General features: G+C 48.6%; 1 protein-coding gene across 2 annotated transcripts in view; it reads left to right on the forward strand.

Moving 5' to 3' along the window:
* The window catches only part of FAM193A (family with sequence similarity 193 member A), a 151223-nt gene continuing 130576 nt past the window's right edge, over positions 519 to 21165 (forward strand). For both annotated transcript variants that reach the window (XM_018049834.1, XM_018049835.1), the window contains exon 1: positions 519 to 533. The gene's annotated coding sequence lies outside the window, so the exon portion shown is untranslated. The remainder of the gene's footprint in view (positions 534 to 21165) is intronic.

The following is a 21165-nucleotide window of genomic DNA, read 5'->3' on the forward strand; positions in this document are numbered from 1 at the left end:
AACTGGGATCCCTTTCCCCTTGTGTCCGCCATATTGGACTCTAACTCTGGTCAGCGGCGGCGCCGGGCCCGGTGGACTCGCCGTCGCTCCCGCCCAGCCGCCGCCCCGCAGCTGCCGCCCGCCCGCCCGCCCGGAGGCGACCCCGCGCAGCGCCCTGCCCCCCCCGCCCCCGCCCGCGGCCGGCCAGAGCGCGTCCCGCCGCCGCCTCAGCCTCCCCGCCTTCCCCGCCCTCCGCCGCCGCCCGCGGCCCCGCGCCCACTCCGCGCCCTCCCCGCCCGCCCGCCATGAGCCCGGCCGACGCCAAGCGCGGGGCCAAGCGCCGGAAGAACAAGCGGGGCGGCGGCGGCGGCTCGGGCGGGGGCAACGGCGGCGCGGGCGGCGGCAAGGCCGGCCCGGCGGCGGCGCTGCGCGGCTCCCAGGCCGCGGGCCTGGCGGCCCCGGGCGGCGCGGCGGCGGCGGCGGCGGCGGCGGCGGCGGCCAACGGGCCCCTCGGCGCGGGCGCGGGCGGCGCCGCCCCCGGAGGCTACTTTGAGGTAAGCGGCGGCGGCGGGGGCGGTAACGGTGCGGGGCCGGGGGCCGGGGGCCGGGCGGCTCGCGCGCTGACAGCCTCCCGCGGGGCCGGCGCGGGGGACCGCGGCCCCGGGCTGTGGGAGGTGCCCGGGGCCCGCCGCCGCCAGGTGCCGCATCTCCCGGGAGCGCGCGGCGCCCACCTGCGCGGCGCTGTCACGGGCCGGCCCGGGGCCGCCTCGGCCCCGCCGGGCCCGTCCTTGAGGTTTACTCGGGTGCGATTCCGGAGCCACTGGGCGTCAGGTGGAGGCGAGCGGGGCTCGCCGCGCGTGCCCACCTCCTTCCTCCGCGCCCGGCGCACGGTCATCGCCGAGCGCCGCCTCCAAGTTTTCTTGGGCTCCTGCGAAACGGTCATTTGGAAAAGAGAGACCTGGCAGTCCTCGCGAGGGGCGGCCCTGGCGCTTCACCCCCTGCTCTTTGAAAGTGTTGATAGAGGTAATGAGTGGTCTGGTTACTCAGGCATATATTTGAATCGTCTTTTTTTTTTTTTTTTTTTCCTTTCTTCTGTCTTTGGAGACAGTAGCACACACTGCCGCTGCTAGCTGTGGATGGCTGCCACTTTTATTTCGCTCTTGGTCACAGCACTTTGCAAGACCCAGGACTGGTACCCGGGTATGCAGTTGGCGATCATTTCCACTTGTTCAGTCGGCTGCTGAAAGAGAATGGATTTTTTTTTTTTCCGGAGTTTGTGTTGTTAGGACTGTTTTACGTTGCTTTGAAGACATTTGCAGCAGTGAAAACAACCGAAAGCCTCGTAAGGAGTATTTATTTGTGTGCCCGTTTCTGAGACAGAAATTGTTTTATGCGGGATTGTAAATGTTGTGTTGGAACGATAGGTAGTGAGAACAGACAAGAAATCATTGCACGTGGCATGGTTCTCTGGCGCTGTTACTATCTGAATACGTAGTAAAGCGTGTGGGCTTTAGTTGCAGCTTATAGGGTTTTGAGTGTTCTCTGCAGTTGTTGGAACTTTCTTTATATTGTCAGCTTTGTTTTGGGTCTCACCCCTGCATTTCACAGTCTCCAGAGCTTGCCATTGTCCAGTACACTGGAGAGCGAAACTGGTGTCGTTCTTAGGATACAGGGCGAGGCTTATGCATTTGCATGGATGGAGTGCAAATTAAGGGCCATGTTTGCTGCTTCTGGGGAGGGGAGGCAGGGAGGTCTGCTTGAGCAAATCCTTTACAAAAATGTTGATAATATTGGCTTCAGCTGGATGTAAAATACACCCATTTTTATTGATTTAATAAAAACAAATTGGTGGCACAATAAAAATTCTTACAGTAGCCTTTCACACCATTATTCTAGGTTTTAATAATTCTCACTTACTTTGCATTATTTAGCTAAAATAACCTTTTAGTTATTATTCGAATGACACTTTTCAAACTTGGATAACTGTCTGCCTAGTATTATCTTGACAGGACTGTTTTTTTTTGTTTTGTTAAATTTATGAATTCAGAGTTTTGACCGTGAACCCACTATAAGAGCTAATATACCTTGAGACTTGTACTGCTCTGCACACACCTTGCACTCACACATGTACACACATTCTTCACACTGCAGGGTTTACAAAATGATACTCTGATACTTGCTGGTATCTTTTGTTTCGCTCAGTTTCATATAATGGTGGTTGTAATACACAAGTTATTATGTACTGTTGAATTGTGACCTGCACCTTTGAAAACATTCTCTTCTACTATACTTTGAAGTTTTCAAGCTGTGTCTTTAGTTTTAAAAGTACTTTGCAAGTGTTTTATTAATAAAACACATAAAAATACTGTTTATGGTAATAGGTGACACCAATCACAAAAGTTCTTGGTGTAATTCTGAAACCTCTGAATTGTTTCCTCTCAGATGGTGAGCTTTTTGGGACCCCTTATCTGGGGCAGAACAGGCGCCCCAAACAGTGCTGGCCAGCGAGTGACGGTAAATGGACGCCAGCCCGGATTTCCCAGGCTTACAGTTCTTGGGGCTCCGCGTTTCCATCTCAGCGGGTCCACCAGGGCAGAAGATACCTAAGAGAATCGAGAGTAGGAGGGCTGTCTCGATTCTCAGGAGGGGTCTTCTTCGCTCCCCTGCTCAGCTTGCTGTGCACGGCACCGAGCATGCACCCAGGACCGCCGCCATCGGAGGTGGCTTTCAGGCAGAGCGAGCGCTTCCACGTGCAGTTGGCTTCTACAGGGAAATGAGGACTGTGGGCTAAGTAGGAAACATAACTTAGCTTCTAGAGTCTTCGGCGCATAGCACAACTCTGTACACAAAATATGCAAAGCTGGGGGACACAGACTTGCTGGGCTCTGTGCCCTGAGGCACAGCCTCACACTGCCCCATTTTGTAGGTGGCTTCTCATGGTGTTGGGAGAATTAAATGGTTGGAGGCTGGCAAGTGGGCACATGGGGTTGTGTGTGAACCGGACCCTTGTTGTCAGGAAGCCAGCCTGGCTGGCTTTACAGGCACCCCGCCGCAGGATGCCATTGATGAAGCTCTCTCAATTGTGACCCGAGGATGTAAAAATGATGGCATGCGTCTTGGCCAGTCCTGTTCTGACAGCCAAGTGTGCTGGTCTGCTCTAATGTGACGATAGAGTTAGCCGTGCGCGAAGAGTTAGCAGGTGAAGGATATTATGAAAATATCTTGCTTGTTTGCATCCCTGTTTTAAAGTATGATTTTCATAACATTCATGATGCATTAAGTGAAGAGAAAAGCTTATGAAATAAAGAAGTGTGTGTGGGAATGTCCTGGTGGTCCAGCGGTGAGGACTCCACACTTTCACCACTGAGGACATGCACTCAATTCCTGGTCAGGGAGCTGAATCCCACAGTTGCACAGCATGGCTGAAAAAGCAAAACATTGAAGAGAACAGTGTTTGTAGTAAGGATCCAATTTTGTAAAGTATTTGTGTGTATACAGATTTTTGTATTATGGAAATTGAGCCATGAAATGAGCTGTTGGGGTATCAATTTACATAAAATGTACACGTATGGAGGGCTCAGATGGGCATTTAGGCCTCTTCTGTAATGCTGTTAGAGGTTTATGACAGGAAGCTGTTTGGGGTACAGATCAAGGTACATTTTCAAACAGTGAAACTACAGTTTGAAAATCAGAGAACATGGTGCATAGGGAGCATTTGTGTTGATAATAACGTAAATCCTTTTTCGTTGCTGAAAAAGTGGCAAGAAGATGTTATTAATGTTTCAGTTCAGTCGTTCAGTCATGTCTGACTCTGTGACCCCATGGACTGCAGCACACCAGGCCTCCCTGTCCTTCACCAACTCCTGGAGTTGACTCAGACTCATGTCCATTCAGTCAGTGGTGTCATCCAACCATCTCATCCTCTGTCCTCCTCCTGCCTTTGATCTTTTCCAGAATCAGGGTCTTTTCCAATGAGTCAGGTCTTCGCATCAGGTGGCCAGAGGATTGGCGGTTCAGCTTCAGCATCAGTCCTTCCAGTGAATATTCAGGACTGATCTCCTCTAGAATGGACTGGTTGGATCTCCTTGCAGTCCAAGGGACTCTCAAGAGTCTTCTCCAGCACCACAGTTCAAAATCATCAATTCTTCAGTGCTCAGCCTTCTTCACAGTCCAACTCTCACATCCATACATGACCACTGGAGAAACCATAGCCGTGACTAGACGGACCTCTGTCGTAAGGTAATGTCTCTGCTTTTCAAGATGCTGTTAGGTTTGTCATAACTTTTCTTCCAAGGAGAACGTGTCTTAATTTCATGGCTGCAGTCACCATCTGCAGTGATTTGGAAACCCAAGAAAATAATAATTAAAATGTTAATGTTTAAGGGCCATCATACAGTGTATCCTCCTAGAGAAGGACATGGCAACCCAATCCAGTCTTCTTGCCTGAAGAACCCTATGGACAGAAGAGCCTGGTGAGCCCCAGTCCGTGGCACCACAGAGGGCTGGATGTGGCTGCAACTGAGACACGACACACACAGCGTCTCCTCTGGCCAGGCGGGGTGACTGCAGACCTTGGGGCGCACTGGAGCCTGCAGCGGCCTTCCCTGCGCCTCAGGAGCAGCTGCCACGATGAGGTGATGCTCAGTCATCACTCTCGCGTTCATTGTTCTTTTGGAGGATTGCTGGGTTGGGTCTTCATCGCTTTCTTTAAAAGCAGGGGTACTTTGTGGTTGAAGTCGGTGGGCTTCTCACTGTGCAGGCCTCTCACTGTCGAGCACCGGCTCTGGGGCCCGGGGGCGTCAGCAGCTGTGGCTCCCAGGCGCCAGACACAGGCTCGGTCGCTGTGGCGCTCAGGCTTCGTTGCTCCGAGGCACGTGGGGTCTTCCAGGATCAGGCATCAAACCTGTATCGCCACACTGGCAGGTGGATTCTTCACCAGTGGGTCACCAGGGAAGGCCCTGGTTTGCATTTGCTTCGGTGACCTGAGGAAGTAGGTCTGGTAAAGGTCTAGAACCTTGTGTGATTCAGCGAAGATTTGCAGCGGGTAAAGCCACAGGGAGTGTTCTGGGTGCAGTGTTCTTTCTGTGTGTGCTCACCCATGGGACCAGCATTCCGACATAGGCAATATGGTGAAAAGTGCCCCGGTGCCCTAGAGTGTGCCCGCGTTCCCCTCGTCGCCCTCACTGGTCTCGCGTGTCCCCGTTTCTGGTTTTCGCGGAGTGTGCCCGCGTTCCCCTCTTTGTCCTCACTGGTCTCGTGTGTCCCATTTCTGGTTTTCGCGGAGTGTGCCCGAGTTGCCCTCGTCGCCCTCACTGGCCTCGTGTGTCCCGTTTCTGGTTTCCGTGTAGCGGGCTCTGTGGAGGGCAGGGCTCTCGGGCTCAGCAGCTGTGTCTCAGCGCCCTCCTGTTGCTGGCGCAGCAGCCCGTCATTCCCTCCGCGGCGTGCGGTGTCCATTGTGCGACTGTCCCGCGCTTGACCCTTCTGATCCTGACGGGCATCGGGCTTATCTTGTTTCATGACTGATGAAATCGGCTGCTGTGCACAGTCCTGTGCGTGTCCTTTGGTGGATAGGGCGCTCCTTTTGGTTGAGTGTAAACCCAAAGTGGAATTGCTCAGTATACACGTGGCTTGACTTTAAAGATATTGTTAGGGTTTTTCCAAGTGCTTTTATTATAGCTAATTAAAAAAATTAACACGCAGTTATACCTATCTATCTATCTATATATTGTCAGTTCAGCTCAGTCGTGTCCGACTCTTTGTGACCCAATGGACTGGAGCACCCCAGGCCTCCCTGTCCATCACCAACTCCCAGAGCTTGCTCAAACTCATGTCCATCAAATTGGTGATGCCATCCACCCATCTCATCCTCTGTCGTCCCCTTCTCCTCCAGCCTTCAATCTTTCCCAGCATCAGGGTCTTTTCTACTGAGTCAGTTCTTTGCATCAGTTGACCAAAGTATTGGAGTTTCAGTTTCAGCATGACTCCTTCCAGTGAATATTCAGGACTGGTTTCCTTTAGGAAATCAGGACTGATTGGATCTCCCGGCTGTCCAAGGGACTCCCAAGGGTCTTCTCCAGCACCACAGTTCAACAGCATTAACTCTTCGGTGCTCAGCTTTCTCTATGGTCCAACTCTCACATCCATACATGACTACTGGAAAAACCATAGCTTTGACTATAAGGACCTTGGTCAGCAAAGTAATGTCTCTGCTTTTTAATATGCTATCTAGCTTGGTCATAGCTTTCTTCCAAGGAGCTAACGTCTTTTAATTTCATGGCTGCAGTCACCATCTGCAGTGATTTTGGAGCCCAAGAAAATAAAGTCTGTCACTGTTTCCATTGTTTCCCCAGCTATTTGCCATGAAATGATGGGACCAGGTGCCAATATCTTGGTTTTCCGAATGTTGAGTTTTAAGCCAACTTTTTCACTCTCCTCTTTCACTTTCATCAAGAGGCTCTTTAGTTCCTCTTCACTTTCTGCCATAAGGGTGGTGTCATTTGTGTATCTGAGGTTACTGGTATTTCTCCCAGCAATCTTGATTCCAGCTTGTGCTTCATCCAGCCCGGCATTTCTCACGATGTACTCTGCATCTAAGTTAAATAAGCAGGGTGACAATATGCAGTCTCGATATACTTCTTTCCCGATTTGGAACCAGTCTGTTGTTGCACATCCAGTTCTAACTGTTGCTTCCTGACCTGCATACATATTTCTCCAGAGGCAGGTCAGGTGGTCTGGTATTCCCATCTCTTGAAGGATTTTCCACAGTTTGTTGTGATCCACAGAGTCAAAGCCTTTGTCATGATCAATAGAGCAGAAGTAGATTTTTTCTGGAACTCTCTTGCTTTTTTCTGTGATTCAACGGATTTTGGCAGTTTGGTTCCTCTGCCTTTTCTAAATCCAACTTTAACATCTGGAAGTTCTCGGTTCATGTACTGCTGAAGCCTGGCTTGGAGAATTTTGAGCATTACTTTGCTAGCATGTGAGATGAGTGCCATTGTGCGGTAGTTTGAACATTCTTTGGCATTGCCTTTCTTTGGGATTGGAAAGAAAACTGACCTTTTCCAGTCCTGTGGCCGCTGCTGAGTTTTCCAAATTTGCTGACACATTGATTGCAGCACTTTCACAGCATCATCTTTCAGGATTTGAAACAGCTCAACTGGAATTCCATCACCTCCACTAGCTTTGTTCGTAGTGATGTTTCCTAAGGCCCACTTGGCTTCACATTCCAGGATGTCTGGCTCTAGGTGAGTGATCATGCCATTATGAATATCTGGGTCGTGAAGATCTTTTTTTTTATAGTTCTTCCGTGTATTCTTGCCACCTCTTCTTAATATCTTCTGCTTCTGTTAGGTCCATACCATTTCTGTCCTTTTTGTGCCCTTCTTTGCATGAAATGTTCCCTTGGTATCTCTAATTTTCTTGAAGAGATCTCTAGTCTTTCCCATTCTATTGTTTTCCTCTATTTCTTTGCATTGATCACTGAGGAAGGCTTTCTTATCTCTCTTTTCTCTTCTTTGGAACTTTGCATTCAAATGGGAATATCTTTCCTTTTCTCCCTTGCCTTTTGCTTCTCTTCTTTTCTCAGCTATTTGTAAGGCCTCCTCATACAACCAATTTGCCTTTTTGCATTTGTTTTTCTTGGGAATGGTCTTGATCATTGCCTCCTGTACAGTGTCACGAACCTCTGTCCATAGTTATTCAGGCACTCTGTCTATCATCTAATCCCTTGAATCTATTTGTCACTTCCACTGTATATTCCTAAGGGATTTGTTTTAGGTCGTACCTGAATGGTCTGGTGATTTTCCCTAGTTTCTTCAATTTAAGTCTGAATTTGGTAATAAGGAGTTCATGATCTGAGCCACAGTCAGCTCCTGGTCGTGTGTTTGCTGACTGTATAGAGCTTCTCCATCTTCAGCTGCAAAGAATATAATCAGCCTGATTTTGGTGTTGACCATCTGGTGGTGTCCATGTGTAGAGTCTTCTCTTGTGTTGTTGGAAGAGGGTGTTTGCTGTGACCAGTGCGTTCTCTTGGCAAAACTCTGTTAGCCTTTGCCCTGCCTCATTTTGCTCCAAGACCAAACTTGCCTGTTACGCCAGGTATCTCTTGACTTCCTACTTTTGCATTCCAGTCCCCTATAATGAAAATAACATGTTTTTTGGGTGTTAGTTCTAGAAGATTTTGTAGGTCTTCATAGAAACAGTCAACTTTTTCTTCTTCTGTATTAATAGTTGGGGCATAGACTTGGATAACTGTGATATTGAATGGTTTTCCTTGGAAGTGAACAGAGATCATTCTGTCATTTTTGAGATTGCACCCAAGTGCTGCATTTTGGACTCTCTTGTTGGCTGTGAGGGCTACTCCATTTTTTCTAAGGGATTCTTGCCCACAGTGGTATATAGTGGTCATCATCTGAGTTAAATTCGCCCATTCAAGTCTATTTTAGTTCACTGATTCCTAAAATGTTGATGTTCACTCTTGCCATTTTCTGTTGGAGTCTTTCCAATTTGCCTTGATTTATGGACATAACATTCCAGGTTCCTGTGCATTATTGCCGTATCTGTCTGTGTAGATAGATGTGTGTGTACGTGTGTGCTGGTTTAGTCACTAAGTCGTGTCTGACTCTTGAGATCCCGTGGACTTTAGGCCACCAGGCTCCTCTGTCCGTGGAATTTTCCAGGCAAGAATCCTGGAGTGGGTTGACATTTCCTTCTCCAGGGGATCTTCCCCACCCAAGGATCTAACCAGGGTCTCCTGCATTGCAACTGGTCTCTTGCATTGTAGGCAGATTCTTTTTACCGACTGAGCTGCCAGGGAAGCCGTGTGTGTGTGTGTGTGTGTGTGTGTGTGTGTGTGTGTGTGTGGGTGGTGGGGGTGTGTGGGGGGGGGGTGTGTGTGGTGTGTGTGTGTGTGTGTGTGTGTGTGTACACGTGTACGTACGTGTGTGTGTACGTGTGTATGCACGTGTGTGTGCGGGGTCTCAGTTCCCCAGCCAGAGACTGGACTTGGGCCGTGGCGGTGACGGCTTGGACCCTGCCCTGCATGCGCAGCTTGGCGTGCCGCCATCGCGGCCCAGGCAGGCGTCCCCCGCTGCCCCTGTGCACTCCCCTCCCCACCCACTTGGGACAGTCTCGACTTGTTACTGTGGCTCTGTCTTCTTGGGAGGTCATGGAGGTGGAATGACTTCCGTGAATGGTGCACGTCTGTAGCTTTCGAGGCTGGTTCCTGGCACTCAGCATGGTCACTGAGTCTCATCGGAGTTCTGCGGGCGTGAGTAGCTTGTTGCTCCCCACTGCCGGGTAGTATTCTGTTGTACGGGTGGATTGCCATTCCCCATTCTTCCACTGGTGGACACTGGGGTTCTTTCAGCTTTTGTTGGTAGTGAACAGAGCGGCTATAAAACATTTGTGTGCCAGTTTTCGTATGAAAGTAAATTTTCGTTTCTCTGGGGTAAATGCCAAGGAACGGGAGCAGGGTCAGTGGTAACGTTATAAGAAACTGCCAGACTGCTTTCTGAGCAGCCGCACCGTCCTGACCCCCGAGAGCAGCGCTGAGAAGGCAATCCCTCTGCGCCCGCGCCGGCTCGTGGTCCTGTTCCTGCCGAGTTGCTTCAGTCGTCTCCGACTGCGCGACCCCGTGGACCGTGGCCCGCCAGGCTCCTCTGTCCATGGGATTCTCCAGGCAGGAACACTGGAGTGGGTTGCCATACCCTCCTCAGATGCTGTTTTAATCATTAAGAAGTCGGTGTGTAGTGTGTTGGGATTTATTTACATTTCCCTAGTGACTGCTGTTACTGAACACTTCATTTATTTGCCATTTTTGTGTCCTCTTGGATGGAGTGTTTAAGCCTTTGCTTTTTTTTTTTTAACTTTTTCTTTTCTTACTTTTGACTTTTGAGAATTCTTGATAATTCTTATTATGAATTAGGTCAGATTTGTGATTTGCAAAAACAGTTTCAGGCTGTAGCTAGTCTTTAAATTCCATCAACTTTTTTTTTTGCAAAGAAAAATTAAATTTTGATGAAGTTCACCTTTCCGGATTTTTCTTTTATAAAAGCATACTTTTTGGTATCATGTCTAAGAACTATTTGTTTTATAAAATCTCAGAAAGACTGTTTTTCTGTATTTTCTTCTAAAAATGCCCTGGTTTTACGTCTAGACCTGTGACTCGTTTGAGTTGATTTCGTATCAGGTATCGTTTTGGGCAGGATGGATGTCAGGTTCGTTCCAAACCCATTTGTTCCACCCTTTCTCCATTGAGTTGATTTTTCACTTGGGTCAGAAATCAATTGGGCTGATTTGTGTGGTTATTTCTGGATTGTATTCTGTTCCATTGATCTATGAGTCTATCTCGTTGCCTGTACCACACGGTCTTAATTACTGTGGGTCTTATAATATTAGTAAGATGATTCCTCCAACTTAAGATTGTTTTTGCTATTTGGTCATTTCACTTTTCCATACATTTTAGAATCAGCTTGTCTGTGTCTACAAATAATTCTACTGGGCCTTGGTTAGAGTAGCCTTAAGTCTGTAGTCAGTTTGGTGGTGAATTGGCATGAACACTGTGTTGAGTCCTCCCGTCTGTGAACGTGGTGTGTGGTTCTGTCACATTTATTTGGTCCTCTTCGATTTTTTTTAATTGACATAGCACTGACGTACCGCACGTCTGTGACTTCTTTCATCAGTATTTTGTACTGTCGTCTCCAGCATACATATCCTTTCCCTGTTTTGTTAGATTCTTAAAGTATTCCATTTTTTCAACTTCTGTAAATGGTGTTTTGAAGAATTTCTGTTTCTATCCATTACTACTACATAAAAGTTATTAATTTTTGTGTGTTCAACTTTTATCTGTTGATCTTGCTAAAGTCATGTATTCTGGGAATTTTTTTGTGGATTTACACTTTAGAAAAATGTTTATTTGCTGCACTGGGTCTTCATTGCGGCACATGGGCCGTTCGACCTTTAGTTGTGGGGCCCCCTGTGATGGGAGCATGGGGTCTTAGCCACTGGCCCACCAGGCAAGTCCCTTGTTGGATCTGCTTTTATAAGGTGTATGTAAATAGTTTTCTTGGGCTTCCCTGGCGGCTCAGAGGTTAAAGCGTCTGCCTCAATGCGGGAGACCCGGGTTCGATCCCTGGGTCGGGAAGATCCCCTGGAGAAGGAAATGGCAACCCACTCCAGTACTCTTGCCTGGAGAATCCCACGGAGGGAGGAGCCTGGTGGGCTACAGTCCATGGGGTCGCAAAGGGTCGGACACGACTGAGCGGCAAACTGCAACTGCAGATGGTTTTCTCAGATTCTCCTTGCCTGGCTTTGGTGTCAGTATAATGCTGGCCTCATAAAGCAAATTAAGGATTGCTCCCTTCTCTGTTAGTAGCTTGTGCTTTTTAGAGAACTGGTCCATTTCATCTTAATTGTTGCGTTGATGTGTGTAGAATTGTCTGTAGTGTCCTTTTATCCTTTCAGTGTCTGTGAGGATTCTGTGTTCTCTCTCTGATTCCTGATACTGTTTATTTGTCTTCTCTCTTTTCTGCCAGTCTTTCTAGAGGCTTTTCAAGTTTTTAATCTTTTTAAAGGACCCGCTTTTAGTTTCATTGTTTTTTCCTCATCTTTTTTTTAAATTTCATTAATTTTTAAACACAATTTTTGAAAATTTTGTTTCTTACTCTTTGTCTTATTTCTTGGTTTGAGTTTGTTTTGACTTTTCTTTTTCTAATTCGTTAAAGTAGAGGCTTGGATTATTGATTTGAGACTATTCTTCTTTCTTAAAAATACGTATTTTCAAGATAATGTATTTCCTAATATACATACACGTGTGCATGCCTAAGCCATAATTTAGCTTCATCCCACAAACTTTGGTGTGTTGTACTTGAATTTTCAGTTTAAAATATTTTCTAATTTCCTTTGAAGCTGCTTCTTTGATATTATTTAAAGTCTGCTGTTTAGGGGCTTCCCCGGTGGTCCGGTGGTAAAGAGCCTGCCTTCCAGCGCTGGGCAAGGGGGCTCTGTCCCTGGCGAGGGAGCTGAGGTCACGCCTGCCTGCATCTGGACTGAAGCTGCACCACAGCGAGGAGCCTGCACGCTGCAGCGAAGACCTGCGCGTGCAGCTGGGGCCTGCCGCAGCCAAAGCGTCAGTTAGACGGGCTGTCGTGCAGTTTGTCAAGTTACTGACTCGTCGTCTAATTCCAGGATGGTCAGAGAACAACTGTTAGGATTTTAATTCTTTGAAAAATTTTAGTTTTATGGTCCATGTTGGTGAATATTGCTTAGGTACTTTAAGACATGTAAATTCTGCTGTTATTGAGTGGAGTGTTTGCTTGAATGTCGTTAAGTTTTTTCTTTGATTCTGTAGTTTTAGAAGAGTGTTTATTGGGAGATGGTTGGTTGGCAGCGCTGTCCCGGGTGTTTAGCGGGGTGAGTGGGTGATCCGTTAGTGCCCTATTCCTGAAAGCGCCCTATTCCTGATGGCCTTTCGGCTGCTAGTCCGTCCGTCACTGAGAGAGGAGTGTTGGCGGCTCTGGCTGAAGCTGTGGGCGTCTTGGTTTCTCCTCACACTTGTGTTTTTGTGTCGTGTACTTCAGAGCTCTGTTGTTGGTGCCTCTGCGTTTTTGATTGTTATGTCTTTTGGTGACTCGATCCCTTTTTTTCATTTAGGCTATGTTCCTCTTATCCCTGGCAGTTTTCTTGGCTCTGAGATCTGCTTCGTCTGATAACTAACAGAACCACTTTAGTGTATTTTAATTGGTGTTTGTGTGATGCAGCTTTTCCTATTATTTTGCTTTTAACCTACCTATGTTCTTTTTCTTAGTGGATTTCTTATAGACAGCTGCTTGATTAATTTTCGTCAGTCCTGCATATTCCTATTTTCATCCTGTTTGTATTTCATTCACTTGAAATGTTCTTATTAACTGGAGGCCTCTTTTCCTGGGTGGGTTACTGAGTGTCTATTTGATGGTACTGTAGGGTGCTTCTGTGCGTCCTGTGACGCTCTCTTGTTTGACTCCATCGGCCTTCTGAATACGCATGGAGGCACAAGGTGACTTTACTTTAGAGACCGTATAACCAGAAGGAGCTGAAGTAGAGTGATTTGTGTCTCGAGGGCGTGCAGGACGTGTGTGTTAGCTGTGCAGTCAAGGCTCCTGATCGTTGTTGCTCACCCAGCTGTGTGTGACGCTCCGCGGCCCCGTGGACGGTAGCATTCCACGCCTCTCTGTCCCTCACCATCTCCCAGTTTGCCCAAGGTCATGTGCATTGTATCAGTAGTGCCATCCAGCCATCTCGTCTTCTGATGCCCTCTTCTCCCCTCAATCTTTATCATCATCAGGGACTTTTCCAATGGATCGGCTGTTCACATCAGGTGACCAAAATATTGGAGTTTCAGCTTCAGCATCAGTCCTTCCAATGAGTATTCCAGGTTGATTTCCTTTAAGACTGACTGGTTTGATCTCCTTGCTGTACGAGGGACTCTCAAGAGTCTTCCCCAGCACCACAGATTGAAGGCATCAAATCTTCGGCGCTCTGCCTTCAACAGTCCAGCTCCCCGGTTTCTAGGTTATCTTAGAGTAATTCCAGTAATATTTGTGACGTTTGATTATCATATCTCCTGTGGAAGTGAACTTTTTATCATTCATAGAACACAAAGAACATTTTTCTCTCAATTTAACTACACTACTAGTTACATGTTGAGACTGAATAAGAAGTTAGTAGGTTTAACTTCTCATGACCCAGGAATCTTTTTTAAATAAACTTTTCATTTTGGAATAATTTTAGACTTACAGAAAAGTTGCAAAGTTAGTTTAGAGAGTTCTGATACTCCCTTCAGCCAACTTTTCCTAATGTTGACATCTTCCTTAACCTTGGTGTGTTTGTCAGAACTAAGACATTACAAGTGGTACGGTATTATTAACTACAGACTATCTGGGTTTCACTAAGTTTTCCACAACTACCCTATTTGTGTTCTTGGATTGATTCCAGGACATCTCATTGCATTTAGTGACCCCCAATTTTTTCTGTAGAAGTCCTCCAGTTATTCCACTGTGGTGAAATAGCCTGACAGTGGAAACATGCTTTCCAAGCTCCTGCTGAGAGTTGCGCTCCCTCTGTGGAGGTCCCTAAAAGGCGTGGCCTGTCAGTGCAGGCGTGCCCCTAGTCGGTGGCCAGGACAACTCAGAGAAGGGGGTTACCAGCCCTCTGCCAGAGCTGCTTGGCTACCTTGGATAAAGAAATCCCGTAAGTGGATTCTTGACAATCCTTGTAATATCGTTGTTGGTGTCTGGTTTTAAAAGCAGGAAAAGTAGCATCGCTCATTAAGTGGCTTAAATTGTGGCTACAGTCAATGTTCTTCTTATTCTTTGAGTGTGCCACATGGCTTGTGGGATCTCAGTTTCCCAGTCAGGGAATAAACCTGGGCCACCTCAGTGAAAGGGCCAAATCCTAACCACTAGGCCACCAGGGAGCTCCCCAGTATTCTCTGTTCTTTTAAAAGGATGGTAAGTCAGTTGTATCCGACTTTAAGAGAGAGAAACCAGGACTGTGGGCTCTCCCAGCCAGGCGCCCCAGCTGCGTGTCCCTCTGCGAGCGCGTTGGCCGCCCTCCGTGCGATTGCGCGCTTGCTGGTGCCCCTGCCGCTCCAGCTGCGGCGCTGGGACGGGCGAGTCAGGACTTGGACAGCCTCGGAGCTGAGCTGGGCGGCGGCAGGACGCACGTCTGTTGCCCGGCGGTGCTTGCTGCCTGAGGAGCCGGAGGCCCGGAGAGTCGAGCTGGAAGACTCCCGTGAGGGTCCTGGTGAGGGCCTGCTTGCAGCCTGCAGCTCCTGGTGGCGTGGGTCACTTTCCAGGAAGTGCCCAGGAGACAGAGTCCTCCCGTTACTGTGGTCTTGCTTGTCTCGCCCGGGCTGCACAGCGTCCCTTTCTCTGCGCCCGTCCTCGCTCCCGCTCTTCCCCTTTCCTGCAGGTGGACCCGCGCCGGCGCGAGCAGCTGAGAGCCTTCCACGGCCTTGGGGACAGCCTTCCTTGTCCTCCCTCCCGCGCGTTGCCTCCCAGACTCTGGCTGACCGGCGGCCCCTCCTCCTCGCTCTCAGCAGCTCCTTCTGCCTGCGCAGCGGTAGCGGGCTCTGCCCTGTGCTGCTGTGGCTTTTTCCCTTTTTTTTTAGATACTCACTTGGCTGTGTCAGCTCTTAGCTGTGGCACGGGCGACCTTGGGTCATTGAGGCCTGGGGGGCCTGGAGTTGCAGCATGTGGGATCCAGTTCCCAGACCAGGGATGGCGCCTGTGTCCCCTGCATGGACCGGTGGCTTCCTAGACCAAGGCCCGCCGGGGACGCCCCGTTGGGGCCGCCTTTGCCCGGCGCTGGCCTTGCTGCTTTGCCCGCTCACTGCTGTTGTCTCTCCGGGGGCCACATCCTGTCCGTGTGGCAGGTGCTGCCTTCAGCAGCCTGTGCTCCCTCGGTGCCTGTCCTCAGTTTGGCCAGAGCCCTGGGTTAGAACGGATCATAGGCTCTGGTTTACTGGGCTGTTCTCTCTAAAGTGAGCTCCGAGGCTTATCTGGCACGTGGTACCTGCCGAGAGAGCTTTGCTCTGAGACCCAGGCAGGTCACGTGAGCTCCTGCAACTCCGCTCTCTTCCCCTTTTTCCTGAAGTGTGTATTCTTGTCTTCTGATTGGAAGGGAACATTGTCTTTGTTGTTTTTCCACAGTTCATCCTATGCTCCCGAGGTTCTAACTATCGATTTGAGCAAGTCTGTTAACCCCAGAAGCTCGCAGCAGAGTGAGTGAGTGCGGCCTGGTGCTCTCCACATCGCCCCTCCTTTCCTGTCTTGAACCCTTCCTCCTCTGTTGGGCTGTGTTCGTTCAGTTCAGTTCAGTTCAGTCGCTCAGTCGTGTCCGACTCTTTGCGGCCCCATGAATCGCAGCACGCCAGGCCTCCCTGTCCATCACCATCTCCCGGAGTTCACTCAGACTCACGTCCATCGAGTCCGTGATGCCATCCAGCCATCTCATCCTCGGTCGTCCCCTTCTCCTCCTGCCCCCAATTCCTCCCAGCATCAGAGTCTTTTCCAGTGAGTCAACTCTCCGCATGAGGTGGCCAAAGTACTGGAGTTTCAGCTTTAGCATCATTCCTTCCAAAGAAATCCGAGGGCTGATCTCCTTCAGAATGGACTGGTTGGATCTTCTTATAGTCCAAGGGACTCTCAAGAGTCTTCTCCAACACCACAGTTCAAAAGCATCAATTCTTCGGCACTCAGCCTTCTTCACAGTCCAACTCTCACATCCATACGTGACCACAGGAAAAACCATAGCCTTGACTAGACGGACCTTAGTCGGCCAAGTAATGTCTCTGCTTTTGAATATGCTGTCTAGGTTGGTCATAACTTTTCTTCCAAGGAGTAAGCGTCTTTTAATTTCATGGCTGCAGTCACCATCTGCAGTGATTTTGGAGCCCCCCAAAATAAAGTCTGACACTGTTTCCACTGTTTCCCCATCTATTGCCCATGAAATGATGGGACCGGATGCCATGATCTTCGTTTTCTGAATGTTGAGTTTTAAGCCAACTTTTTCACTCTCCTCTTTCTCTTTCATCAAGAGGCTTTTGAGTTCCTCTTCACTTTCTGCCATAAGGGTGGCTTCATCTGCATATCTGAGGTGATTGATATTTCTCCCGACAATCTTGATTCCAGCTTGTGCTTCTTCCAGTCCAGCGTTTCTCATGATGTACTCTGCATAGAAGTTAAATAAGCAGGGTGACAATATACAGCCTTGACGCACTCCTTTTCCTATTTGGAACCAGTCTGTTGTTCCATGTCCAGTTCTCACTGTTGCTTCCTGACCTGCATACAGGTTTCTCAAGAGGCAGGACAGGTGGTCTGGTATTGCCATCTCTTTCAGAATTTTCCACAGTTTATTGTGATCCACACAGTCAAAGGCTTTGGTATAGTCAATAAAGTAGAAGTAGATGTTTTTCTGGAACTCTCTTGCTTTTTCGATGATCCAATGGATGTTGGCAATTTGATCTCTGGTTTCTCTGCCTTTTCTAAAACCAGCTTGAACATCAGGAAGTTCACAGTTCACGTATTGCTGAACCTGGCTTGGAGAATTTTGAGCATGACTTTACTAGCATGTGAGATGAGTGCAATTGTGCGGTAGTTTGAGCATTCTTTGGCATTGCCTTTCTTTGGAATTGGAATGAAAACTGACCTTTTCCAGTCCTGTGGCCACTGCTGAGTTTTCCAAATTTGCTGGCATATTGAGTGCAGCATTTTCACAGCATCATCTTTCAGGATTTGAAACAGCTCAACTGGAATTCCATCACCTCCACTAGCTTTGTTCATAGTGATACTTCCTAAGGACCACTTGACTTCACATTCCAAGATGTCTGGCTCTAGATGAGTGATCACACCATCATGATTATCTGGGTCGTGAAGATCTTTTTTGTACAGTTCTTCTGTGTATTCTTGCCACCTCTTCTTACTATCTTCTGCTTCTGTTAGGTCCATACCATTTCTGTCCTTTATCCAGCCCATCTTTGCATGAAATGTTCCCTTGGTATCTCTAATTTTCTTGAAGAGATCTCTAGTCTTTCCCATTCTGTTCTTTTCCTCTATTTCTTTGCATTGATCGCTAAAGAGGGCTTTCTTATCTCTTCTTGCTATTCTCTGGAACTCTGCATTCAGATGCTTATATCTTTCCTTTTCTCCTTTGCTTTTCGCCTCTCTTCTTTTCACAGCTATTTGTAAGGCCTCCCCAGACAGCCATTTTGCTTTTTTGCATTTCTTTTCCATGGGGATGGTCTTGATCCCTGTCTCCTGTACACTGTCATGAACCTCATTCCATAGTTCATCAGGCACTCTATCTATCAGATCTAGGCCCTTAAATCTATTTCTCACTTCCACTGTATAATCATAAGGGATTTGACTGAGGTCATACCTGAATGGTCTAGCAGTTTTCCCTACTTTTTTCAATTTAAGTCTGAATTTGGCAATAAGGAATTCATGATCTGAGCCACAGTCAGCTCCTGGTCTTGTGTTTGTTGACTGTATAGAGCTTCTCCATCTTTGGCTGCAAAGACTATAATCAGTCTGATTTTGGTGTTGACCATCTGGTGATGTCCATGTGTAGAGTCTTCTCTTGTGTTGTTGGAAGAGGATGTTTGCTATGACCAGTGCATGTTCTTGGCAAAACTCTATTAAGTTTTTGCCCTGCTTCATTCCGCATTCCAAGGCCAAATTTGTCTGTTATTCCAGGTGTTTCTTGACTTCCTACTTTTGCATTCCAGTCCCCTATAATGAAAAGGACATCTTTTTGGGTGTTAGTTCTAAAAGGTCTTGTAGGTCTTCATAGAACCGTTCAACTTCAGCTTCTTCAGCGTTACTGGTTGGGGCATAGACTTGGATTCCTGTGATATTGAATGGTTTGCCTTGGAGACAGAGATCATTCTGTCGTTTTTGAGACTGCATCCAAGTACTGCATTTCGGACTCTTTTGTTGACCATGATGGCTAGTCCATTTCTTCTGAGGGATTCCTGCCCGCAGTAGTAGATATAATGGTCATGTGAGTTAAATTCACCCATTCCAGTCCATCTTAGTTTGCTGATTCCTAGAATGTCGATGTTCACTCCTGCCATCTCTTGTTTGACCACTTCCAATTTGCCTTGATTCGTGGACCTGACATTCCAGGTTCCTATGCAATATTGCTCTTTACAGCATCGGACCTTGCTTCTATCACCAGTCACATCCACAGCTGGGCATTGTTTTTGCTTTGGCTCCATCCCTTCATTCTTTCTGGAGTTACTTCTCCACTGATCTCCAGGAGCGTGTTGGGCACCTACTGATCTAGGGAGTTCCTCTTTCAGTATCCTATCATTTTGCCTTTTCATACTGTTCATGGGGTTCTCAAGGCAAGAATACTGAAGTGGTTTGCCATTCCCTTCTCCAGTGGACCACATTCTGTCAGACCTCTCCACCATGACCCGCCCGTCTTGGGTTGCCCCGCGGGCATGGCTTGCTTTCATTGAGTTAGACAAGGCAGTGGTCCTAGAGTGATTAGATTGACTAGTTTTCTGTGAGTATGGTTTTACTGTGTCTGCCCTCTGATGCCCTCTTGCAACACCTACCTTCTTACTTGGGTTTCTCTTACCTTGGATGTGGGGTATCTCTTCACGGCTGCTCCAGCAAAGCGCAGTTTCTGCCCCTTACCTTGGATGAAGAGTATCTCCTCACCGCCGCCCTTCCTGACCTTCAACGTGGGATGGCTCCTCTAGCCAACACTCCTTGGAGCTTTTGCGCTTTCCATTTTTCCTCCCCTCTCAGTCTGTCTCTTGCCCTTCCCTAGCCATTCAGCCACACCTCTGTCGGGCCTTTCCCGCCTAGCTGCCGCCAGATCCCGTGAAACACTGGTGTTCGCCGCTGCTTCTCCTCACTCACTCTCAACCCCGCTTCCCCGTTAGGCACCTCTTTCACCTGCCGCTTTAATCAGCCTTCCCCGAGCCCACTGTGACCTTCTTCCCAACTCCTGCTGCTGTCTTTCAGGCCTGGTATCTTTTGAGTTTCCCGCAACTGACCTTGACTGCACGTGCCTTTCTGGAACACTCTCGCCGTTCTCCGCGGCACTGTCCTGCTCCCTCTCCCCCTGCGCTTGAGCGGTCTCCTGGATGCCGATGCCGGGGCGTCTATGTTCAGCTCTTCCTCTCAGGCTCAGATTGACACGTGGTGTTCTTACCATGTGTTGGTAGAGGTTTCTGATCTTAGTTAGAAACTCGGAGGGTTGATGAAAGTCCAGCATTGTGCTCCTTCTCACTAGAATGGTGGTGGAGGCCTGTCTTCCCCTCATCTGCACCAAGTGCACTCAGCTGGGCCATGGTTAGACCTCACTCTTCTTTCCACGTCGCGAAGCAGGGCTTAGGTATTACTGCCTTGTTTGCTGGAAACCTTAGCGGAGGCGCTCTTGTCTGACGGTCTCAGGCGGGCTCTGTGTGGTCGTCCGCTGGACCCGTCTGTCAGGTGGGAAGGCTGTGCTTGAAATTAATCTTGAGGGTCTCTCTGGCGTCGCATCATGAACGGATGTGGTTGCCACTCCTGTGGCCACACGCTTAGACTGCCCATCGCCCACAGCGGGGGTCTCAGGCGTGTGGAATGTGCAGAGGCCCCCGTGGAGTAGCTGAGGTGCTCCCTGGGGCCGCACGGAGAGCAGGTTGGCCCACGTTTTCAGGTGAGACATCACAGTTCACAGGCGCTTAGCGTGGATCGATGCTGACCCCCGCACCTGATTCGTGTGTGGGAATCCGGAGTCACGCGTGGGTCCTGCGGTATCCTGAGGCAAGGGAGGATGCTTGCGCTAGCGGAGTGTTGACGCCTGCGGCAGTTAATGAGTGCTCATTAAGTAAGTTCATTACTTTGACTGCTAGTTTTAATTAAACTGGGCCTCGCAAAACAGGTAGTCTTAAAAGGAACCCTGGATTGGAGAGAATGCCGATAAGGAAAGCACGGGAAACAGTAGGGAAACCGATGGCAGAGCCGCCGCTGCCTCCTCCCTCAGCTCCTTGTTAGCCATGTAGTGAGGCTGAGAGCAGACGGCTGACTCAGAGATGATTTGAAGTGTGAAGTTTTATCCAGTTTTACCAACGATGTGTCCAGAGTGGTTATCATGTCTTGAGATGTTGGGCGAGGAAAGCAGATAGCCTTCACAGTCAGTGTTTACAGGCTAAGCACACAGAAGAGAAACAGCACCTACCTGTCCTGCAGCCGTGTTTAAGCTCGTGACAGTGCTCCATCTGGTACTCTACAAAATGTCATTACGCTTGAGCATGGACTGCTTTTATTTTTATTGGAATATAGTTGTTTTACAGTTCAGTTCAGTTGCTCAATTGTGTCGGACTCTTTGTGACCCCATGGACAGCAGCACGCCAGGCCTCCCTGTCCATCACCAACTCCAAGAGCTCTTTCAAACTCATGTCCATTGAGTCGGTGATGCCATCCAGCCATCTCAGCCTGTCTTCCCCTTCTCCTCCTGCCCTCAGTCTTTCCCAGCATCAGGGTCTTTTCCAGTGAGTCAGTTCTTTGCATCAGGTGGCCAAAGTATTGGAGTTTCAGCTTCAGCATCAGTCCTTTCAGTGAATATTCAGAACTGATTTCCTTTAGCATGGACTGGTTGGATGTCTTTGCAGTCCAAGGGACTCTCAAGTGTCTTCTCCAGCACCAC

This window comes from Capra hircus, chromosome 6 (genome assembly GCF_001704415.2).
Source record: "Capra hircus breed San Clemente chromosome 6, ASM170441v1, whole genome shotgun sequence".
Taxonomy (NCBI): domain Eukaryota; kingdom Metazoa; phylum Chordata; class Mammalia; order Artiodactyla; family Bovidae; genus Capra; species Capra hircus.